This window comes from Sparus aurata, chromosome 20 (assembly GCF_900880675.1).
Source record: "Sparus aurata chromosome 20, fSpaAur1.1, whole genome shotgun sequence".
NCBI classification, from domain to species: domain Eukaryota; kingdom Metazoa; phylum Chordata; class Actinopteri; order Spariformes; family Sparidae; genus Sparus; species Sparus aurata.
In genome coordinates this window covers 26480431-26503344 of record NC_044206.1, presented here as the reverse complement: position 1 = coordinate 26503344, position 22914 = coordinate 26480431, and the positions used below count along the sequence as shown (strand labels likewise).

Below are 22914 nucleotides of genomic sequence, written 5' to 3'. Positions count from 1 at the left end.
CTGTTTCATTCTCAACTCTGAGACGAGACCACATTAAAGTCTCTGATATTGTGAAGTAAACCTGTGAATAATCAGAGAGGTTTGAGCACTCAGAGGGTCAATTAAAGTGTCAGAGGTCAAACTGTTATTCTGAGCAAAGAGGGTTTATTTCAGCATCAAATCATGGCTGAACTCAGGCGTCCATTAGCTCAGTTGTTATAGCTCGTGTCCCGTGTACAGAGACTCTGTCCTCACTGAACCGGCACCAGGGTTCCAGTTTCTGTCTGAGGCCCTTTGCTGCATGTCTGATCCAGATTCTTGTCATCTGTGAAGCTGCTGATTAGTAAAGAGCACGTGTTTTTTCACAGAAATAAATTAACACCTGCTGAGACACGTCACTTTAATGACAATACAACAAGCACAAAGAGTGTTTGTTTTTCTGTGTTGGAATAGTTTTTGATTGATGACTAAATCATCTGGTCATCTTCTGAAGGTTAATTGGTTACTTTTAATATCACACTGCCGGGAAACATGAGTATAAAGTGCTCACACAGAACTAAAGGAACATCTGCTGGCATCCATCTCTATGACGTCCACACCAATTCTGTGGAACTGGAGTTTCTGTGTTGAAATAGTTGTTGATAGACGAGTAAATCATCTTGTCCTCTTCAGAAGGTTAATTGTTACCTTTAATCCCACACTGCCAGGAAATATGAGTATAAAGTCATTCTAATGAAAACAGCATTTCTGGGAACAAATACTTGAATACATTATACATTATACTCTGGCCAGAATGGACCCAGCGGAGGCAGAACAGCTATCGGGGGTCCTGCAAGCCCAAGAAGCCCGCATCTCACGTCAGGAGGAGTTCCAGACAGCCATGGCGGCGCAAATGGGCCAGCTCACGTCTCAGTTACAGGTGCTGCTTGCGCAGCTTCCTCGACCTACCGTCCCAGCTCCCGTACCGACTCCGCCCACTCTACACGTTGGAGTCAGAAGTAACTTGGCTAAACCAGCTCTGTATCCTGGAGAACCAGGACTATGTAAGACATTTATCATTGACTCTTCAATTCATTTTGAACTAGCCCCCCACGCATTTCCCACTGACCGGTCTAAGATCGCTTTTATGATCTCGCACCTTACCGGGAGAGCCAAAGCCTGGGTGTCCGCCAAATGGAGCAGAGGATCGTCTGTCTGTAATTCTCTCGATGATTTTCAGGCGGTGCTAAAGAGGACCTTCGACCCAGTGGCTGACAACCGGGAGAAAGCACAAGAGTTAAGTGGGCTGAGGCAAGGCAGAGACTCTGTGTGTGATTATGCTATCCGTTTTCGCACTCTAGCGGCCGAGAGCGGGTGAAACGCCACCGCTCTTTATGATGTGTTCTTTAATCCAAGATCTTCTTGTCCCTCTTGATTTGCCCGTAGGAGTGGACGATCTCATCGCGCTCGCCATTCGAAAGGATAATCGACTCCGGCAGCTCAGACGACACCGGGGAGGAAACACCTCCACGGCAGAAGGAGCCCTGCTCTCTCCCACCCCGAGCCCCCCGGCACTTCATCATTCCTCGCCGGACCCAAGTCATCACCTCCCGACAGAGGGAGAGGGAGAACCCATGCAACTGGGAAGAGCACGACTGACAGAGGAGGAAAGGCGGAGACGGCAGCTGGAGGGAAGGTGTTTTTACTGTGGAGAGATGGGGCACCTTGTAATCACCTGCCCAACCAAGTGATCACTGACGGTGAGTCAGGTCGCAGCTGCCGGCCCTGTCTCACGTACACTGACTAAAGTTAAGGTAACGAATCACTCGGTCACAAACCTTGACGCACTTATTGACTCAGGGGCCGACGAGAGTCTGATGGACTGGGGATTAGCAGAGGAATTAGGCACTAAATCTGAACCTCTAGCTATGCCCATCAGGGCCAGATCACTCAATGGTAAAGATCTATTTGCCATCACACACATCAGCGAACCTGTTCCCATGCACATTAAGGATCACGAAGAGCTAATTTGCTTCTACTTATTCAGATCTTCCTCTTACACTTGTAGGAACACCAGCCCTTATGTCTCCATCACGAGGCTCTGCTTCCTTTCCCCGTCCTCTGACCTCTAACCTCTCAACCACAAGACAAGATTAACTTAACAAACAAAGCCTATCTGTTTGACTGAATATTTGCTTCTTCTCCCCCCTCACAAAGAAGATGAACTCCTTCTTCCTCAGGCCAAACCATGTCCAGCACGTACTCTCTTCTCTCTATAGAGTAAGACGGTGTGTTGCTCTTGCTACAAACAGATCATTGGAGACGTTTTGTTATTAATTCTAACGACTTAGTACAATAGAGTCCTCTCTCTCCACATCAGATGACAAGAAGTGGGGGTTGATGTTGGTTGGGGTAAAGATGACCCAGTCCCCCTCCCTCACTGGCCAAAGCGTTTTACGACCCTGTCCGTGACATTTCAATCTTTGCTGCATTCCAATCCTATACTCATCCACCTTTCAATATGTTCTGAATAACTATTAACTACAATTTCATCTTCTTAATTTTAGCTGATTCCCTAATAGCCAAGAAAGTCATACAGTAGATATTTTCCATGTTATTGTCAAGCCCAAATGAAGTTTATTACTTAATGAATTTGGGGTTTGAAAGAAACCAGCCCCCACCTTTGCGATGGGCACAGACTTGCATATCATGATCCTTTTTGTGTGTAATGCTTGTGTTATTTACCAGTTAAATGTCTGATGTTTTCTTAAGATAGAACTACAAGGAATATGTATAAGTCCTTGGTCCTACTGTGTATTGTATGCTTTATGGTTTATGTAGTATACTATTGTTTTATGCCTTAATCATGTTTTTAATTCTTTCATTCTTGGATCATAACCATGTTACATCTTTTAACGGAGACAAAAATTCAACTTTTAAGATGGTAATGTTTTTGGGATGTTAAAACACGATTTCGAAACATTAAGGCAATATAGTTTATTTGAATTAAAGTGTTGTGGGTCGAAACTCCGAACAAAGAGGAGCATTGTCAGTCGGCCCCACCCCTGCTCGGTGTGTCTGCTGCAGGTCATAAAAACAGAGAAGATGCTCTTCACTCTTCTCTTCCTCTCACTCGCTCACTCTCTCTCCCTTTTTGGGTCCTGACTTCGGTCATGACTTGGAGTCTTCTTCTCCGGGCTATCTTGCCCCCCTGTTTCTCCTCCTGACTTCTTCTCTCTTCTCTTCTCTTCTCTTCACTTCTTTGCTTTTTATTCTTATTTTTATTTTTAAAGTAATCTTTACTTTTATTTTTGCAACAAGCTCTTTGTTCCCAGCCGAGATCGACTCTGCCCCAATCACTCCCAAGGCAGAAACCCCGCTGGGCCTCCGGACCAAGAGTCCCTCAACAGAGTACCGGCCTTCCCTCTGGCTACTGGACCGACGCGCCGTGCCGTGGTCCAACCCAGAACTCTCAAAGAGACCAAGCTTCAGTGCCTCCTGACGCCCAGACAAAACAGGCTGAACGTCTTCATACAGCTGGATCCACACACGTGAGAATGAGTGGTGTCTAAAGTTCTGACTTCTGTCTAAAGCTCTGACTTCTGTCTCAGGTTCTGACTTCTGTCTAAAGTTCTGACTTCTATCTTATGAACTTAAGAAAGTTGAGGTTAGGGTCTCGTTAGTATTAAAAGATTACTCCCGTAATATTTAATATATAAAAACCCGACCCTTTAACTTTACCATCTGCCGACGGTCACATAATTTATTACTTTGCTTATTACATTCTTTACATTTTCTGTTATCTGTTGTTCATCTAAAATTGTCAGTTCATTTATGTTACCCCTAACTATTTAGTCAATAAACATATATAATCTTTTGTCTTTGTCTGGAACTTAATTTTAATGTGGAGAACCGATGGATACGTGCAAAGAATTCACTGCTTCAGAATATTGAGATTGAATAAATTGATTTGAAATTGATACTCTAGCTGTCCAAGTCAAACTTGTACAGTTAGATGTTTGGAATAGTTCCCTCCAGCCTATTCCAGTAAATCAAACAATGGAGGTGGTGCCTCTCTACTAGTTTAAAATTAATCACCAGTGATTAATGACCTTGATTATCAAGCAGTGATAGTCCCCCTACATTTATATCTATGGTGCCGTCCATGGGAGGCCCGCATAGTCTCCTACCTATCCTACAAATTCGTGGTTCCCTGTATGAGGCCACCTCAAAACCACGGTTCTCTGCATTAAATTAACTACAGACAAACATCGGCTATGATAATCAAAATCCAAGCTGTTTTAATATCGTCTGACTGTCCACCGAGTGATTAGTGTGATACTTAACTTTATATTATTGACTGCACACACCTTGAATTGTGCATGAACATAAAATTTCGCTGAGCTTTAACAGTTGCTTAAGATAAAATTAATGTGTACAAATGTTGCATTGTAACAAGATTTGTGAGTGATAAGAGAGATTTCCAGCATCGCTTACGTTGAAAGTAATGTACCCAGATTCTGCGTTGTAATCAGATCTGTGAATTGAAAGACCGTTTAGATTCCACCGCGTGTTATTCTTTTGTCCGGATGCTGCGTGTTCTAGATTCGTGACCTAATTTGCATGCAGAAGTGTCACCGTACACTTGACTTTGAACCGGTTGGGCGGAGTCGGTGGCTGCGCGACGACAGCATCGATACCCGCTCCTGTAGTTACACTGCCACCTGCTGCGCGTTCGACAGGGGTGCGTAGTGGGCACAGACCCTTGCGTTTTCTGATTTGGAGTAGCTCACTAAACAGAAGACAGCTGTCACCCTAATAGCCAAGAAAGTCATACAGTAGATATTTTCCATGTTATTGTCAAGCCCAAATGGAGTTTATTACTTAATGAATTTGGGGTTTGAAAGAAACCAGCCCCCACCTTTGCGATGGGCACAGACTTGCATATCATGATCCTTTTTGTGTGTAATGCTTGTGTTATTTACCAGTTAAATGTCTGATGTTTTCTTAAGATAGAACTACAAGGAATATGTATAAGTCCTTGGTCCTACTGTGTATTGTATGCTTTATGGTTTATGTTGTATACTATTGTTTTATGCCTTAATCATGTTTTTAATTCTTTCATTCTTGGATCATAACCATGTTACATCTTTTAACAGAGACAAAAATTCGACTTTTAAGATGGTAACGTTTTTGGGATGTTAAAACATGATTTCGAAACATTAAGGCAATATAGTTTATTTGAATTAAAGTGTTGTGGGTCGAAACTCCGAACACAGAGGAGCATTTTCAGTCGGCCCCACCCCTGCTCGGTGTGTCTGCTGCAGGTCATAAAAACAGAGAAGATGCTCTTCTCTCTTCTCTTCCTCTTCCTCTCACTCGCTCACTCTCTCTCCCTTTTTGGGTCCTGACTTCGGTCATGACTTGGAGTCTTCTTCTCCGGGCTATCTTGCCCCCCTGTTTCTCCTCCTGACTTCTTCTCTCTTCTCTTCTCTTCTCTTCTCTTCACTTCTTTGCTTTTTATTCTTATTTTTATTTTTAAAGTAATCTTTACTTTTATTTTTGCAACAAGCTCTAAGAAAGTGAATTGAATAACTACTTTAAGTACTCTACTTTTATCCAAGTCTTTAATAGAACAAATTCTTTTCTTTTTGATTTTTGATTTGATTTAATATAACGTTAAAGTATCACCGCCTGATCCAGAAGAAGTTGAATTAGTGAAAGGATCAGAACTTGAGAACCACCTTGAAACATCAAAGAAAAGTCTTTTTCAAGACTGTGATCATCTGATGAAGAACGTTGCAGTCCATCGTCTGCCTCAGAAGCCGTGCAAGGAGTCTCCACAAAAGAGACTTTCTTCCCAGCTGAGATCGACTCTGCCCCCAGCACTCCCAAGGTGGAAACCCCGCTGGGCCTCCGGACCAAGAGTCCCTCAACAGAGTACCGGCCTTCCCTCTGGCTACTGGACCGACGCGCCGTGCCGTGGTCCAACCCAGAACTCTCAAAGAGACCAAGCTTCAGGACCTCCTGACTCCTAGACAAAACAGGCTGAAAGTTGAGGTTAGGGTCTCGTTAGTATTAAAAGATTACTCCCGTAATATTTAATATATAAAAACCTGACCCTTTAACTTTACCATCTGCCGACGGTCACATAATTTATTACTTTGCTTATTACATTCTTTACCTTTTCTGTTATCTGTTGTTCGTCTAAAATTGTCAGTTCATTCATGTTACCCCTAATTATTTAGTCAATAAACATATATAATCTTTTGTCTTTGTCTGGAACTCAATTTTAATGTGGAGAACCGATGGATACGTGCAAAGAATTCACTGCTTCAGAATATTGAGATTGAATAAATTGATTTGAAATTGATACTCTAGCTGTCCAAGTCAAACTTGTACAGTTAGATGTTTGGAATAGTTCCCTCCAGCCTATTCCAGTAAATCAAACAATGGAGGTGGTGCCCCTCTATGAGTGTAAAATTAATCACCAGTGATTAATGACCTTGATTATCAAGCAGTGATAGTCCCCCTACATTTATATCTATGGTGCCGTCCATGGGAGGCCCGCATAGTCTCTTACCTATCCTACACACTCTTACATTAGGACAACCATGGCTGTTTCGCCACAACCCTCAGGTAGATTGGAGGTCCAGAAACATCAGCAGATGGGGAAAAGACTGTGTTAAAAACTGTTTTATGCGTTCAGTTCGGGGCAAAGATGAAGCAGAAATTAACCTGTTTTCTGTCAATCCAACCACAGAATCCGAATACCCGGACCTGAGCTGGGTGCCCCCCTGTTACCACCAGCTCCGCAAAGTTTTTAGCAAATCCAAAGCTCTGTCTCTTCCTCCACACCGCCCATACGACTTCGCCATAGACCTGATTCCAGGATCCTCCATACCTAAGGGCCGCCTGTACTCTGTTTCCGGACCAGAAAAAGAGGCCATGAGAGATTACCTCACCACATCACTGAAAGCGGGTCTCATCCGCCCTTCATCTTCACCAGCAGGGGCGGGGTTTTTCTTCGTAGACAAAAAGGATGGATCCCTGAGACCTTGCATAGACTATAGTCCACTCAATGACATTACCATAAAAAAATCGATATCCTCTTCCACTCATGTCGTCTGTGTTGATCAGACCCAACAGGCCAAGGTGTTCACTAAGCTCGAACCTTCACAACGCCTATCACCTGGTCCGAATAAGAGAGGGCGACTAGTGGAAGACCGGCTTTAATACTCTAAGTGGCCACTACGAGTATTTGGTAATGCCATTCGGACTCACCAACGCACCCGCTGTTTTCCAAGCCATGATCAGTGATGTGTTGAGAGATTTACAGGATCACTTTGTCTATTTATATTTGGATGATATTTTGATTTACTCTGCTGACATTGATACTCCCCAAGATCATGTGACCAACTTTTAGAGAATCATCTGTATGTCAAGGCAGAGAAAAGTGTATTTCATGCCGACACCGTCTCCTTCCTGGGCTTCATCGTAGCCCACACCTGATAGCCACTAGAAGGTTCAGCAATTCTTGGGGTTTGCTAACTTTTACAGGCGGTTCATCAGAGGCTTTAGCGCAATAGCGGCTCCTCTCCATGCTCTTACCTCCACTCAGGTGCGGTTCCATTGGTCGCAAAAGGCATTCCAGGACCTCAAGCACCACATCACATCGGCTCCCATACTCACCATGCCAGACCCACAGTGGCAGTTTGTGGTCGAATGAAGGGGTCAGAGCCATCCTCTACCAACGATCTGAAAAGGATGGTAAAATGCACCCATGCGCGTTCCTGTCATGGCGGCTGTCAAGAGCATAAAGGAACTATGATGTGGGCAACTGGGAACTACTAGTAGTCAATCTCGCCCCAGAGGAGTGGAGGCATTGGCTAGAGGTGGTCAAACAACCGTTCATAGTCTGGACGGATCACCGAAATTTAGAATACATCAGAAAAGCTAAGAGGCTAAACTCCCGCCAGGCCAGGTGGGCGCTCTTTTTAACCGCTTCTCTTTCTCTCTCTCTTACAGGCCGGGGTCCCGGAATGTCAAGCCAGACGTATTTTCTCGATTATTCGACCCGGAGCCTGTTGCCAAGGAACCAGAAACCATCCTTCCACTTACCGGTGTGGTCGAAGCGGTGTCCTGGCAGATAGAAGAAGAGGTGAAGCAGGCTAATGGTGGAGTTCCGTCACCTCGTCGGTGCCCAGATAATCGGTTGTTTGTGCCTGTCGCCCTGCGCCCACAGGTGATTCATTGGGCTCATACCTCGCTGCTTTCATGCCACCCGGGAGTTCGGAGAACTGTGTTCGCCATCTCTCGGCGGCCAACGGCTAGAACGAACACCTCAATCAACAATTGGAAACCGGCCTCCGGTGTCTAGTCTCCCAGAATCCCTCGACATGGAGCAAAAACCTGGTCTGGGTTGAGTATGCACACAATTCATTACCCACATCTGCTACAGGTTTCTCACCCTTTAAAGCCAGACTATGCAGACGCAGTTTCCTGACCAGATTCCTTCGCTGTTTTCTAGCTTTGCACCAGATTTGCGCTTTCGTTTTTCGCTACAGGGCTCCCCCTACAGCTTCGGCGCAGATATTTCACTAACACTGTCGTAAAGACTTGTTGACGAGCCTCCCCCGCCCACCTAGCAGCTACTACGTTACCATGTGCATCTGTTTTCAAAGAAGCCGGCCGGCTAAACAGCGAGTCATGTCTGGGAGTGAGGTAGGTGTTCAAAAACAGAAGACAGGTTATTTTACATATTTTGCATTAGTATTCATTAGAAAATAACAAAACATAAACCTATTTTACTGTTTGTCTGTATTTGACGAGGATATGTTATTATACATTAGAATTGTGTTATCTTTATTTGTTGAACAGAACGATAAGTGTAAGCGTGTTGGCCAGCATAATACATAAAATTAGCACGACCATTTTGCACAGCAATCGTACATTTACATATCTGATCAAATACGAGTAGTAATCTAAATTGTAATTTTGGTTTATTTCATCTTTGGTTGTTGAACAGAAGTATCAGTGTCAGTGTTGGCTAACATACATAATGATAGCATGATCAATTTGCATAGGAATCATACATGGACTTATCTGTTCACATAGATGTTGTAATCCAAGGTGTGATGTATTTGTACAATACTTGAATGCTTGAAATTGCATTTACACCAGGTCATTGTATGATATTGCAGACAACGTCGAGTGCATCCTCGGATTTCGCACCTGAAGCCATTGGCACCCGACCAAGGTGAGGTGGGAGAGGTGGTAGAGGTGGGAAAACTCGAAGAGGGGGGAGGGGCGCAAAGGACCTTACCTTGGAGACCCAGAGACGCCTGGAAGAGCTCCAGAGGCGTCGCACTGATGAGACAGTGGTATGTTTCAAACTACAGTGTTGACAGTTACAATGTTTGTCTACAATTGTTTACAACTTGATACAAGATCAGAGATAAAAAAATACATTTTATTTATTTTTCAAGGAAAGAATTCAAGCCTTGGATCCTGAGAGGAGGGATCAGCTAATGGCCCAATTTGTCATCGGCGCACCAGGAAGAATGCAGGACATTCTGGAGGCAATGGAGAATCCCCATCACCCTGCCCCTCAACCCATGCCCCCCTGGTGTACCTTTCACAACTGCAAGGACATGGACACAGACATTGAGAGGCTGTGCTGTCGCCAGTCTCCAGAGAACTGCATCAGCAATATGGCGTACATGCACCTCTATATTTTGGATGAGGGAGTGTTGAGCTTCACCCGGGCACTCTGGAATGACCTCCTGGCTCTACAGGACGGGCAAGAGCCAGGAGTTGACCAGAGACAACTCCGACACACAGTTTAGTTTAGTTTAGTTTATTAGTTTATTATATCGAAGACAATCCCAATTAATTAACTGCATCAACAACAGTAAAAAGGGCAGCTTTAGCCAACATGGCTAATATCCTGCTGTAGTCCCCGGCCAGATGACAATAGGCACCCTAAAAAACAAAACAAAAAAAACAAAACAAAAAAACAAAAACAATATATTACAGCACACTGATTAAAAAGAGAGCATTAGGATAGCTAGGATACAAGATAAATCAATACAGCATACCGGCAGTTTGTTTTGTGGCAGCATGGCCGTCTAGGTACTGGCAGGAGGGTCGTCATACCCAGCTGCTGTGTGTGGAAGATAAGGGATACGTTCCCTGACCCAAGGAGCCGCTACACTGGCTTCAGGGTGAGCCGCCTGGATGTCTGAACGGGACATTGTAAATTATTGTACATAGTTCAAAAATGTTTATCTTCTTTTTATCTAAAATTCTGCTAATTTAATTTCAAATTTTCTACATTTATTTGATTTTGTTACATTTGTTCAATAAAACAGAGATCTGGGGGTGGGCATCAGTGACCACTTCTTTTACTGGAAGTTCCTGGAGCAGCACATCCATGGTCCTCGTAAAGCACTCCTTCTCCATGATCACAGAGTTTCGGCTAGTCTCAGGTTTGTCAACCGAAACGATGTAAAAAAATGTCTCTGGAGTCTTGCTCTAGAGTGGTGTAGGTGCAAAACTGGGCACAGTGACCTGCAAAATAAGTACAGCTGTTCAGGATTCAAACAGTGGAAATACTCATAACCAAAATATACAGAATTACATTACAGAACTTACCAGGAGAATCCATTCTGCCATCGCCTAGTGAATGGAGCAAACAGAGATAAAGAATATTAGAGCCGAAGTTCCCACTTGAATTTGACAAGTTATAGCTTTTCACAAATATGTAAATGCAGTCAAGGGAAAACTGACCTAAGACAACAACATGGTCCTTTTGCCCTAAGCACTCTAGGACTTCTGCCCTGGTTTTCTCCCAGTATTCCTGGATGGGCTCTATGCAGTAGGCATCCTGCAGCCTGAAGTGTGTGCCCTCTGCAACCATCCCCATGTTCATGAATTTGAAGAGGAGGGCCACTTTTCGGTAGTTGTTACCAGACAGCAGAATGTTCATGGACAGCATAAAATCACCCCCCTGCATGCCAAATTTGAGTGCTGGCTGTGAATTCCACTGCCACACTGTGTGTCCAAAGGGACATAGCTAAAGAAAAGAAATTATAATGTTATTCACACAAGATAGTTATCCAATAACAACCAAACTATCACAGCTCTGACCCAGATATGCACATCACACTAGTAATTTACATCAACAGCTACATAATAAGTAAACAAATGGACACATGACACAAAAAGGCTTGGCTATTTATATGCAAATTTTACCTTGTCTACAGAAAGCCATCAATTGACAACAGCCCACCACGCCAACGTGCAATTTTCAAAGTGTTGGGGGTTGGGTTACAAACATAGAAAATCACATTGACAAACACAACAATCTCACCCATTGCAAGATGACGCCAGTCCCTCGTGGTTTGAGATCGACCCGAAATGGCTGAGCACCAGGGCATGCTCCAGACTGTTTGTCCTTGTGGTTGCACTTTTTCATTGGCAAACTCAAGTGCTTGGCGAGTGTAAGGAGGTTATCATTGAAGGTGATATTGGCTCTTTTAACCAACCAGGTCCTCCTCAGACACAACTCTATGCTGCCCAGGAAAATTATCTGGTCCCTCATTAACAGGTTCTGGCATTTCAAAGTCAAGCACTGCTTCATCCACACTTTGTTCAGGCAGCTCAAGTGGGTTGGCACAGACGTTCCTGTGAGAATAGTTTGAACAGGAACACATTGCAATATAATACTTAATTATAAATGAAAGCATTGTTTCTTGCTTAAACAAATAACTCTTCTTTTAGCATCAGGGTACTTGCTTAATTGAATTTGAGGGGTTCCTAGTGGAAAAAAAGGAAAATATACCTTAGATAAAGAGAAGGGACAAATTCCTCATCTGAGCTGTGAAATCATCCATCTCAATGCTGGGTGTGAGAAAAAAAATAAAACATCTTACATTCAAGGAAAGGTTCAGTGTGAGTAAACTAAACAGTGATGTTCTGTACAGAGATACTTACATGGAGTCGTGCAGGTTATTGGCCTGCCCCTCATCTGGTGAGTCACACTCGTCTTCACCAATGCCCAGGGACTTCATGCTACAATGAATCATGTGTGGAAATTAACTTTTTGCCAACGCTTGTAACTGAGACAAAAGCAAAGCAGGTCTTTTACGAACATGTTTTACACACCCAACACATATAACATGGGTAAAGCTAGAAAGCTGGAAATTGGCCGTTACAGTTCTGTTCCCGACAAATATGTGCTAACTAGCATAGTTCCGGCCACTGCATTAGTGCACTTAGTGCTATATGATCAGCCGGACATATCGCATGATACAGGCGACAAATCATGCGTCATTCGAAGACCGATCAAGATATCTAAATACACAACGAGAACCTGGATTCAGAACGCAAACAAACGTGTTTGGTAGCAAGTGACTGCTACGCTAAACACCCACTAACTAGCGAGCTAGCCATCAAGAAACCAAGCTAAACACATACAGGGCTCACAATAAAACAGTCAAGCAAACACATTGTTCAAAAGACTATCAAGTCACGTTGCAAAGACAAGGTTCATCCAAGGGTAGGCTACTTACAATTTCAACAGCAAAACGGCCAAGTCGGCGTCGGTTTTGCAGTCCTCGGAGTCTCTCACTTGACGCCATTCCTCAAACGCTCGTCCTATGTTTATACGTGTCTGGTCTCTTTTTTTGTCAAGCTCCTTTTTCTTTTTCTTCTGTTTCTCCGACTGTGGCTTCCAGGGTCTCTTTTTAGTCGACTGATCCATTATTAATACAGCATTGCCTTGCAACTGACATTTTATATCTACCCGGTTTCATGTTTGGGGGTGTGTCTGCCGTAAAGCAGTTTCGAAACTACAATCTGACTACATTTTCGAGGGGCGATGGGATACTTCCGCCGACTCACATCCGGATTGAACTCGGACCGGTGGCAGCAAGTTGCATGTTCCTGTTCTCCGCCCAGAAGCGATAGGGGGAGTCGTAGCAGCCACCAAACGACTCAGAATGTGTCAATGAACCATCAGAACTACTCTCAGCCTGCATAATTAATGTAATTTTTGCTAAAATGGTTGCATAGTGCCTTTAAGTGTGTTTATGGTTATCAACCACCAGTTTTTCCAGCGAACGAACGGGAGGTTTCGGTCCCCTCGGCCCATGCCTTGGTTCGACGCTGCCACCGCATCTGGACAGCTGCCCGCCAGGTGCTAATCCGCCAGGGGGATCGAGTCAAGAAGGCGGCGGACCGCAAGAGACGTCGTGCCACAGCTTATCAGCTGGGCCAGAGAGTGTGGCTCTCAGCTAAAGACTTACACCTAAAGGTTCCCTCCAAGAAGCTAGCACCTCGGTTCGTGGGACCGGTCCCCATCACCAAGATCATCGGGCCTTCGTCTGCCCCGGTGCCTTCAGGTACATCCTACGTTCCATGTGAGTCAGGTTAAACCAGCCAAAGAGAGCCAAATGGTCCCGGCCACCATGTCTCCCCCACCACCCGAGGTAATTGAAAGGGGTCGGGTGTACAAGGTGAAGCAGCCGGGGCCGGGGCAGACAGTACCTAGTGGACTGGGAGGGGACGGCCCTGAGGAGAGGCAGTGGATCCCTTCCCGCCACATTGTGGACCCCACCCTCACCCCACCCTCATCGATATCATCATACTTCCAGCCCTGACCACAGCCATTGATCCATGCCAAGTATTCGTTTGTATTCTAGATTCCTTTGTTTTCTTCTCAAGAAGAGTGATTTTTTGTTTGTAGTATTTTTCAGCTCAGTCGTAGCTAGGTTTTGGTTTTGTTTGGTTTTCCTCCTCTCTGAGTGTTTTTTGTTCTTGTCATTTTGTTTGTAGTTTGGTTTTCCCTCCTCTTGGAGTGTTTTCTGTTCTTTGTTATTTTGTTAGGAGTTCAGTGTAGTATATGTTTTGTAGCCCTTGCATCCCCCCTTGTTTTCTGTTGATAATTTTTTATAGGAATTCCTTAATAGAGTAGACCAGTTTGCAGCCTATTATTTTCCCTCCCTTGGAGTGTTTTTTGTTGCCTTTTTGTGGTTCGTCCTCATTCTGTCCCCCTCCCCTTTTCCCTTTTTCCTGTTCTAGAGATAGTAGTGTTTGATAGCCTATTGAGTTGTGACTCTGTCACAACTCAATAGGCTATATTGTGGAATTTTCCGGATAAAGACTTGGTAAAACTGTTCTCACTCTGCTTCTGAGTCCTCGTTCCAGCCTAGGCCTGACACTTCGGCAGTAGATTTGCAAGGTTTCTATTTCTGCCGGATGTCGGAGCACGGCTCAGTAATTCAGCTGAACTCAGCACAGAGCAAACAGGAAAACACACTCCAAAACAACAACATAACATCCTGTTAATTTTCATGATAAATTACTCCATGTTTTGACGCCAGCACAAGAATCTCAAAAAAGAGACAAATCCAAGCACTTCTTCCAATCCTTTAGTCAGTAACAGTTCTGGTTGTTGTGTTTATAACACATACGTTTAACTGTATTTAATAATCGCAGGGACTCCTCGATCTCACAACTGCAGCTGTCCGGCAGTGCTGGATTCCAGCATTACACGGCCTTCTATATGATCTTTAGTTTCTTGACAATTTCTTGCATGGAATAGGCTTCATTTCTCAGAATAAGAGAACACAATGAACTTCTATTTGCTAACACTGTGTGCCATTGCACCACAGGAGTGATGACAGCTGAAAATGGTTTTATGTACACATGTGAATGAATAATTGATGGATTAATCATTTTAATTTTGCTACATATAACCTGACAGACAAGTTTGGACTGTGTTAGGAAGCTGCAACTCATGCAAACACAGGGAGAATTATTTATGTCTCATTATTTCCTCGTTCCTTAAAACATAATGTTCACATTGGTTGTCGTGTCTGGAGGCGTGCATGCCTGAAGTCAGAAGAGAGTTTCTGTCGGATTAGTATTTCTACATTCCTTTACACAAAAGACTTGCCGGTGTTGGTGAAGTGCCAGCTGGGTGTGTTCAGCATTCATATCAGATCAAAAACCCCACAAAGGCCTTCTTGTATGTTATGCCTGCCTGTTTCACACAGATACTGTGTTCTCCAGACAGTAAAAACATTACAAATATTCCATCAACAAATGGTAAAAAATACTGGCTGCCAGGTGGTTTTTTCTTTGTCTGTTTTAGATTTTGGCAGTTTTGGTCCTCCATTTTTTTTTAGCGTGAATATTTTCAAAAATGTTTGAAGCTCATGATTCAGTTAAATCAGTCTGAATTTCTGAGAGCTTTACAGGTGTTTGGAGTCAGTTCGACTTGAGACGACTAAACAAATACAAATCTACACAGACTTTCAGTATGTGGGGTTTTGGAGGGGCAGTTCTGTGGAAACACTCACCAATAGACCTCCAAATGAAAACTGATCAACTGTAGTCAGCTTTAACACCTCATTTTCATTTTCATTCTACAGGAATCAGGGAGGTGAAAGAGGAAGTGAGAACATTTTCTGCAAGACAAAACTTTACCCAGTGTGGGCATTAACATGTGGCAGTCTTCTCAGTCTGTTTATTGTGATGTTTGTTCCCTGTGAAATAACTCTGCTTAGGTGATAAAGTATGTTATATGTTGTTTGGTTGTCCTGTTGTTTGATATTCAATGTTCAGGAAACATTTGTGTAATTAAGGTTAAAAGAAATGCTTGTGAAATAATGTATAATCTTATCATTTCTATGTAAAGGATTATAAAACACATTTTTAATTGAGACTGTTTTATTATTTTGACAATGTTAAAACACATACTGGGGTTCAGTAAAAGTCTGGCAGAAGTGAGAGAAGGCAGCACACTAAGTTAGTTATCTCTTTATTTCTTTAAAGAACAATGTTATCACCTGACTACAGGTATCAGTCCTGAGGGCAGTGACATGAATAAATAATTCGTCACAGTGTGCCATGGGAGGAGTCGGTGGAAGAGAGATCTTACAGTTGATACATTTCCTCCCAGAATCAGAATTCATCAGACAAGCAGCTCCAGTTGGAAGTCAAGAAGACTCACACACGACTCAGCTGATCTGCACAACTTCACCAGGTGAGGACAAACTGGGCTGATGGGTGACAGAAACAGATCTGTGTTTAGACTGAACTCCAGTCTGTGTTACAGAGTGGAACATTCATGTATGGGTCTCTAAAAGTAACTCTAACCCTTACAAACGTTAGGATAATAGTGGAACAGGTGTGTTTTGTGACAGAGAGAGAAGACAGTGTATACACCTATATCAGTGGAGCAAACTGATAGAAGCTTTTATTACACAAATAAAGAAATATATTCATGTAAAAGACAAACAAGACAAACAAGCGGAGGCTAGGCGAGCTCCTGTGCACACACAACATAGGAGATCACATTGAGATGGTCAGCAGAGCAGACAGTATTGTCACTCATGACAGAGCTGATGTCTCCCTCATCTAATACATGTTGGATGCATCCAGGTGTGGTGCTAAAACTGTCCACATTCTCAGCGATGACATTGATGTGTTTGTGCTCATAGTCTATTGGTGCTGGAAGGTGGGTATCACATGTCACCTGCAGATGGAGAGATGGGATGGCCCTGTTCTCAACATCAATTCGACAGTAGAGAATCTGGGTGTGCACTGTCACTCCATTGTGGCTATGCATACTCTCTCTGGGTGTGACACTACCTTCTATCCCGTTGATAAAGGGAAGGTGTCCACGCTCAAGGCCATGAGAGTAGTACCTGGTGACCTGCTTCACTTCATCGGAGAGGAGGGAGCTACTGATTTGCAAATCACAGAGGCAATGAGGGTGTTTTTCCTGACTCAGTACAACCACAGGAAGTCTGCATCTCTGAACGTCGCCAGATACGACATATACTGAAAGTGAAAAACCCCCCCAGCACTGAAGACACTGCCTCCTACAGAGTGCAACGTACACCTCCATGGACGGTGTTCCCATCTACAGGTGCTGCATTGGAAAGCAGCAGACCGCCCTGCTGCACCAGCTGTGGACATCACCAAGTTTGGATGGGACAAGAAGGAAAGCGAGAAGGAAGGAGCGGAAATCATCATGCCTGTCCTCGATTCAAGCCCCGTTGCTCCTCCTGCCCTGTTGGACATTATCAGTGCTAGCTGCAGAGCTGCAGGCCTGCAGGCCTGTACCAGCTACTGCGTCTGCAAAGGCTATGACAGTAAATGTTGCAACCCGCTCACATACTCACAGCAAGAAGAGCAAGATGACAAGAATGTAGAGTCTGAAGAAGAAGATGAAGACAGCAGATGATGATGTTGATGATGAAGATATGGTTATATAGTGCAGAGTAGCAGAAGTCCAAGGTGCTCTTGCTTGATGAAAGTTTTCTAGTTGTAACACGTTGTGTAACTAGTGCACATAGAGTCTTCTGCTTTGATAATTTGGGCTATACTTGTGTTTTAAAACCTGTTCCAGGACTCTTGTGTTCTGCCTGTAACTTGTATTATACTCCTTTCTCTATATTATTTAGCCATAGTCATAGTATTCTAGTTTGATATGGTACTTGCCTGTGTTATCTCCAATGTCACCTCAGAGTGTAACGTTATGTGAACTAAAATTTGGATAATTGTGTTCATAAATATCCTACAATTTTATTTTTATAGATTCAGCTAAATTGACTCAAAAGTGACTGTCCGACTTTCCATCCAGCCAGTATTCCGCCCGACGCAGTAACCACAGCGACATTGACACAAAGTTATGCAGCCAAAAAACGCAGGCAGAACTGAAGAAATTTGAAGAAGTTCTATGTCTCAACATTCACACCAATGACATTGCTCTCTCTTGATTCTGAAATGCAGGTCCAAAGTATTAAGCATATAAATAACCTCAAAATTGACTCAAAATTCATAAAAATCGGACCACTGGGAGTTGAAATATGGCCACTTTTGGTTTAAACTGCCATTATGAATTTTGATATGGTACTTGCCTTTGTTATCTCCAATGTCACCTCAGAGTGTTACATTATGTGAATTAAAATTTACATGTTTTGCATCATTTGGATGATTGTGTTCATAAATATCCTACAATTTTATTTTGACAGATTCAGCTAAAACTTCAAAATTGACTCAAAATTCTTCAAAATCGGCCCACTGGGAGTTGAAATACGGCCACTTTTGATTTAAACTGCCATATTGAATTTTGAAAATGTCATAAATGGATTCAGCATCCTCAATAATCCCCAAAACCACTCCAATATTGTCCAAATCAGCCAAGCAGTTGCTGAAATATTGCCCATATAGGCGATTAATGCTAATTAATGCTAATAATGCCAATTATGCAAATTGCCCAACATATTCAAGTTAGCATCTGGCAGTTTCTTAATGCTGGGGACCCATACTGTACATTTCTAACATAAAACTTTGCTATACTCAACATTTCTGGGTTCACATCCCTGGCAAATAGACTATGAGGGTTACAAGGCTACAAAGTTTGTTGCAGCATCACTGTTATTATTTGAATTATCATTTTTATTTGAGACTGTTTTATTGTTTTGAAAATGTTAAAACACATACTGGGGTTCAGTAAAAGTCTGGCAGAAGTGAGAGAAGGCAGCACACTAAGTTACTTATCTCTTTATTTTTTTAAAGAACATCATTATCGCCTGACTACAGGTCTCAGTCCTGAATAAATAATATGTCATGGTGTTTCATGGGAGGAGTCGGTGGAAGGGAGCATCTGACAGTATATAAGTTTCCTCCCAGAATCAGAAATCACAGCACGGCAGCAGAGCTGATAACTTTCACTCTAGTCTGTGTGTTAACTGCTGTGTTGCTTATTTACTCAGTTACAGCTCCTGCACTCCAGACCCTTCGGCAGTAGATTTGCGAGGCTTCTATTTCTGCCGGATGTCGGAGCACGGCTCAGTAATTCAGCTGAACTCAGCACAGAGCAAACAGGAAAACACACTCCAAAACAACAACATAACATCCTGTTAATTTTCACAATAAATTACTCCATGTTTTGACGCCAGCACAAGAATCTCAAAAAAGAGACAAATCCAAGCACTTCTTCCAATCCTTTAGTCAGGAACAGTTCTGGTTGTTGTGTTTATAACACATACGTTTAACTGTATTTAATAATCGCAGGGACTCCTCGATCTCACAACTGCAGCTGTCCGACAGTGCTGGACGACGGATCACGGAGCAAGAACGCACCGGAGCCGTTCCACAACGCACATGCATCCAGTGGAATTCCAGCATTACACGGCCTTCTATATGATCTTTAGTTTCTTGACAGTTTCTTGCATGGAATAGGCTTCATTTCTCAGTAGAAGAGAACACAACGAACTTGTATTTGCTAACAACGTGTGCCATTACACAACAGGAGTGATGACAGCTGAAAATGGTTTTCTGTACACATGTGAATAAATAATTGATGGATTAATCATTTTAATCTTGTTACATATAACCTGACAGACAAGTTTGGACTGTGTTAGGAAGCTGCAACTCGTGCAAACACAGGGAGAATTATTTATGTCTCATTATTTCCTCGTTCCTTAAAACATAATGTTCACATTGGTTGTCGTGTCTGGAGGCGTGCATGCCTGAAGTCAGAAGAGAGTTTCTGTCGGATTAATATTTCTACGTTCCTTTACACAAAAGACTTGCAGGTGTTGGTGAAGTGCCAGCTGGGTGTGTTCAGCATTCATATCAGATCAAAAACCCCACAAAGGCCTTCTTGTATGTTATGCCTGCCTGTTTCACACAGATACTGTGTTCTCCAGACAGAAAAACATTACAAATATTCCATCAACAAATGGTAAAAAATACTGGCTGCCAGGTGGTTTTTTCTTTGTCTGTTTTAGATTTTGGCAGTTTTGGTCCTCCATTTTTTTGAGTATGAATATTTTCAAAAATGTTTGAAGCTCATGATTCAGTTAAATCAGTCTGAATTCCTGAGAGCGTTACAGGTGTTTGGAGTCAGTTCGACTTGAGACGACTAAACAAATACAAATCTACACAGACTTTCAGTATGTGGGGTTTTGGAGGTGCAGTTCTGTGGAAACACTCACCAATAGACCTCCAGATGAAAACTGATCGACTGTAGTCTGCTTTAACACCTCATTTTCATTTTCATTTGACAGGAATCAGGGAGGTGAAAGAGGAAGTCAGAACATTTCCTGCAAGACAAAACTTTACCCAGTGTGGGCATTAACATGTGGCAGTCTTCTCAGTCTGTTTATTGTGACCTTTGTTCCCTGTGAAATAACTCTGCTTAGGTGATAAAGTATGTTATATGTTGTTTGGTTGTCCTGTTGTTTGATATTCAATGTTCAGGAAACATTTGTGTAATTAAGGTTAAAAGAAATGCTCATTTCTCAGAATAAGAGAACACAACAAACTTGTATTTGCTAACACCGTGTGCCATTGCACCACAGGAGTGATGACAGCTGAACATGGTTTTCTGTACACGTGAATGAATAATTGATGGATTAATCATTTTAATTTTGTTACATATAACCTGACAGACAAGTTTGGACTGTGTTAGGAAGCTGCAACTCATGCAAACAGGGAGAATTATTTATGTCTCATTATTTCCTCGTTCCTTAAAACATAATGTTCACATTGGTTGTCGTGTCTGGAGGCGTGCATGCCTGAAGTCAGAAGAGAGTTTCTGTTGGATTAGCATTTCTACGTTCCTTTACACAAAAGACTTGCAGGTGTTGGTGAAGTGCCAGCTGGGTGTGTTCAGCATTCATATCAGATCAAAAACCCCACAAAGGCCTTCTTGTATGTTATGCCTGCCTGTTTCACACAGATACTGTGTTCTCCAGACAGAAAAACATCAACAAATGGTAAAAAATACTGGCTGCCAGGTGGTTTTTTCTTTGTCTGTTTTAGATTTTGGCAGTTTTGGTCCTCCATATTTTTTGAGTGTGAATATTTTCAAAAATATTTGAAGCTCATGATTCAGTTAAATCAGTCTGAATTCCTGAGAGCGTTACAGGTGTTTGGAGTCAGTTCGACTTGAGACGACTAAACAAATACAAATCTACACAGACTTTCAGTATGTGGGGTTTGGGAGGTGCAGTTCTGTGGAAACACTCACCAATAGACCTCCAGATGAAAACTGATCGACTGTAGTCAGCTTTAAGACCTCATTTTCATTTTCATTCTACAGGAATCAGGGAGGTGAAAGAGGAAGTGAGAACATTTCCTGCAAAACAAAACTTTACCCAGTGTGGGCATTAACATGTAGCAGTCTTCTCAGTCTGTTTATTGTGATGTTTGTTCCCTGTGAAATAACTCTGCTTAGGTGATAAGTAAGGGATAATGCCGACGAGGTGTCCATAAACAGGAGTTAATGGACGACGCGGAGGCCTAAGAACCGTCCGACGCGCAGCGGAGGACGGTTGCCTCCGCGAACTCCATTAACTCCTGTTTATGGACACCTCGAAGGGCATTATCCCGCTTATACCATGGTCACTTGCCAAAGAAAAGAAATTTGGACCATTAATTTACATTTTGTTGCGTTTTACAGTCAAAATATAAAGTTTTTTACAAGCCGGAACTTAGTTTTCCTGGTAACGCCTGAGGGTTTGACTAATACCTGGAACAATCATTACCCTCCCATAAGGTTCTTATGCAACGGAAACGTTGTTCACTCCTCCAGTAAATAGGACGGATCATAGATACGACTTGGCAACGGGAGATATTCTAGTCTGCTCAGCCATGAGCCAGCAAGCTAACGCTATGCTAGCAAGATTCAAAGTCAATAACATTGCGCACGGTTGACAAACAGTAAAAACAATGTGACAGTATGCAAGCTAACACGATTAGCTCGCTAACCAGTCATGTCATTATCCCCAAATCAATAGCAAGATTTTCACGAACAAATGACCGGCCGTGTGTAACGTTACTGTGGCCGCAGCCTGAAGCAGAGAGCTGAACAGCGTGAGACAACTCGCGTATCAGTAAATTTAGAGGGGAAGTGTACTTTCTGCAGCTTGTGTGTTACAGTCGCCACCCTGTGGTGTTCAGAGGATAAGACACTGAAGGACTGACAGTCAGACTGCACTCAGTGCTGGAAATAAAATATTCAGATTTGATACGCCAGCTAGCGCATTAATTTACAGTGGTGAACAGTCAATTTGACTGGAACTACTTCGTAGGTGTCCGTATATCAGGGGTTAATGGACACCCTGCAGCCAATCAGAATCGAGTATTCCCCCAGACCATGGTATAAAGTATGTTACATGTTGTTTGGTTGTCCTGTTGTTTGATATTCAATGTTCAGGAAACATTTGTGTAATTAAGGTTAAAAGAAATGCTCATTTCTCAGAATAAGAGAACACAACAAACTTGTATTTGCTAACACCGTGTGCCATTGCACCACAGGAGTGATGACAGCTGAACATGGTTTTCTGTACACGTGAATGAATAATTGATGGATTAATCATTTTAATTTTGTTACATATAACCTGACAGACAAGTTTGGACTGTGGGAGGAAGCTGCAATTCATGCAAACAGGGAGAATTATTTTTTGTCTTGTTATTTCCTCGTTCCTTAAAACATAATGTTCACATTGGTTGTCGTGTCTGGAGGTGTGCATGCCTGAAGTCAGAAGAGAGTTTCTGTCGGATTAATATTTCTACGTTCCTTTACACAAAAGACTTGCCGGTGTTGGTGAAGTGCCAGCTGGGTGTGTTCAGCATTCATATCAGATCAAAAACCCCACAAACGCCTTCTTGTATGTTATGCCTGCCTGTTTCACACAGATACTGTGTTCTCCAGACAGAAAAACATCAACAAATGGTAAAAAATACTGACTGCCCAGTGGTTTTTTCTTTGTCTGTTTTAGATTTTGGCAGTTTTGGTCCTCCATATTTTTTGAGTGTGAATATTTTCAAAAATGTTTGAAGCTCATGATTCAGTTAAATCAGTCTGAATTCCTGAGAGCGTTACAGGTGTTTGGAGTCAGTTCGACTTGAGACGACTAAACAAAT

The 22914-nt window shown here is 42.8% G+C and overlaps 1 long non-coding RNA gene across 1 annotated transcript; it reads left to right on the top strand.

Annotated features, from left to right (window-relative positions):
* The first annotated feature begins 7684 nt into the window (after window positions 1-7684).
* Window positions 7685-9874, top strand: LOC115571655 (uncharacterized). Its single transcript, XR_003981963.1, has 3 exons — window positions 7685-8682; window positions 9162-9341; window positions 9447-9874. It is a non-coding gene; the product is annotated as an uncharacterized LOC115571655 (long non-coding RNA).
* The last annotated feature ends 13040 nt before the right edge of the window (window positions 9875-22914 follow it).